We start from the raw sequence: 2,050 nt of genomic DNA on the forward strand, positions 1-2,050 counted from the left end.
CAATGGAGTGGTAGGGTGGGGGGCTACCAAGTCTCCAGCATAGCTGAGGATATGTGGCCAAGATGAGCTCACGGGCAAGGCCCCTGTCAGGCCAGGCATGCCACGAGCCGTCCACAGTGCCAGCTGATGAGCTGCCTCCAAGGCAGGAGATGCTGCTGATGTAATGGGACCTTCTGAAAGGAGACGCTCAGTCTGAGGGCTCAGCAGGTGGAGCACAAGAGCCGGCGAGGTCTGGGGAGGGGTCCAGGCATGGTCACTGGGTGACCCGAAGCTCAAGGACTGAGAGACACTGAGAAGGTACCTGATGCTGGGAATGTCACTCAGACTGGGAACGTCCTCAGGCTCGGAAGGTCCCTCAGGATAGGAAGATTCCTCACCCTGGGAAGGTCCTTCAGGCTGAGAAGGTCCATCATGCTGGGAATGCTCTTCAGACTGAGAAGGTCCCTCGGGTGGGAAGGTCCTTCAGGCTGAGAAGGTCCCTCAGGCTGGGAATGTTCTTCAGACTGAGAAGGTCCCTTGGGTGGGAAGGTCCTCCAGGCTGAGAAGGTCCCTTGGGTGGGAAGGTCCTTTGGGCTGAGAAGGTCCCTCGGGTGGGAAGGTCCTTCAGGCTGAGAAGGTCCCTCAGGCTGGGAATGTTCTTCAGACTGAGAAGGTCCCTTGGGTGGGAAGGTCCTCCAGGCTAAGAAGGTCCCTTGGGTGGGAAGGTCCTTTGGGCTGAGAAGGTCCCTCGGGTGGGAAGGTCCTTCAGGCTGAGAAGGTCCCTCAGGCTGGGAATGTTCTTTAGACTGAGAAGGTCCCTTGGGTGGGAAGGTCCTCCAGGCTGAGAAGGTCCCTTGGGTGGGAAGGTCCTTTGGGCTGAGAAGGTCCCTCGGGTGGGAAGGTCCTTCAGGCTGAGAAGGTCCCTCAGGCTGGGAATGTTCTTCAGACTGAGAAGGTCCCTTAGGTGGGTCTGAAGGTCTCTGGAAGCTCACAGAGGTGGATGACTTGTCCCCTGGTATGACCAGGTGAGTGTAGGGCACCTGCGGGCCCTCCTTGGCTGCAGATGGAAGGCAGACTGCAGGAGTAGGCCTGTGCTGAGATGTTACAGTGTGAGTCTGTGCAGCACCAGATGTGATGGGAGGAGTTGGTGAACACATTGCTAGCAGGGAGGAGCGCAGAAGTGTGGAGATATGTAGCGCCTAGAGAGGGTTGTCTTCCCAGGGCCACCCTACAGGTGAGCAGGGCCTCCTTGCAGGCTCTGGCAGACACAGTGCAGCACCTAGAGAGACACATGTCATCTTCCCAGGGGCACCCTACCAGGCAGGGCCGCCTAGCAAGCTCTTGCAGACACAGTGCAGCTCCTAGAGAGAGTGAGTCGTCTTCCCCGGGCCACACTACAGGTGAACAGGGCCTCCTGGCAGGCTCTTGCAGACAGAGTTCAGTGCCTAGAGAGGGTCGTCTTCCCAGGGGTGCCCTACAGGTGGGCAGGGCTGTCTGGTTGGCTCTTGCTGGCACAGTGCAGCAGCTTCCTCCTGGCCTTCACTCCAGGCAGGAGGGGAGAGGTCCCTTGGAAGCAGGGGGCTAATCTCCTCGGCTAGAGTGAATGTCAGCAGGCACTCAGTCTCAAGGAAGTACAGACTTTGGCATCTGAGGTGTCAGCAACACGGATGAGCTGTGGCCCACTTCCAGAATACTGCAGTGAGGGCAGCGAACGCCGGGTTGAGCTGGTCCACCCTAGTCACTTCTCGGTCTTTTGGCTAAGGTCAAGTGTAGTATCTGTTCCTATCAGTTTAATATCGGGTGTGTCGTTTATCTGGGATAAGTCCATGGGCTCACTAGACCACCTGACCCAGGAAGCCAGGCCAGACCAGGCAGCCAGCCCTCCTCCTCTGTCCATGCTCGAGTCCAGGTCCAGCTGTTCAGGGCCTCCATGAAGCAGAGTCTTCCTGGAGATGGCACCCACACAGTGAGCTTTCCTGCAGATGGACAGGCTCTGGTCTTCGTGGACCATAGCAGGTCCTGGGTGCATGGATCCGTCTCAGGTGCAGCAGGCAGCTTCCTCAGCTTTCCT

The 2,050-nt window shown here is 58.2% G+C and overlaps 1 pseudogene; it reads left to right on the forward strand.

The window, feature by feature from the left end:
- The first annotated feature begins 1,716 nt into the window (after positions 1–1,716).
- Positions 1,717–1,825, forward strand: LOC147689466 (U2 spliceosomal RNA; annotated as a pseudogene).
- The last annotated feature ends 225 nt before the right edge of the window (positions 1,826–2,050 follow it).

The sequence above is a fragment of the Lissotriton vulgaris genome, chromosome 10 (assembly GCF_964263255.1).
Source record: "Lissotriton vulgaris chromosome 10, aLisVul1.2, whole genome shotgun sequence".
Classification (NCBI taxonomy): Eukaryota; Metazoa; Chordata; class Amphibia; order Caudata; family Salamandridae; genus Lissotriton; species Lissotriton vulgaris.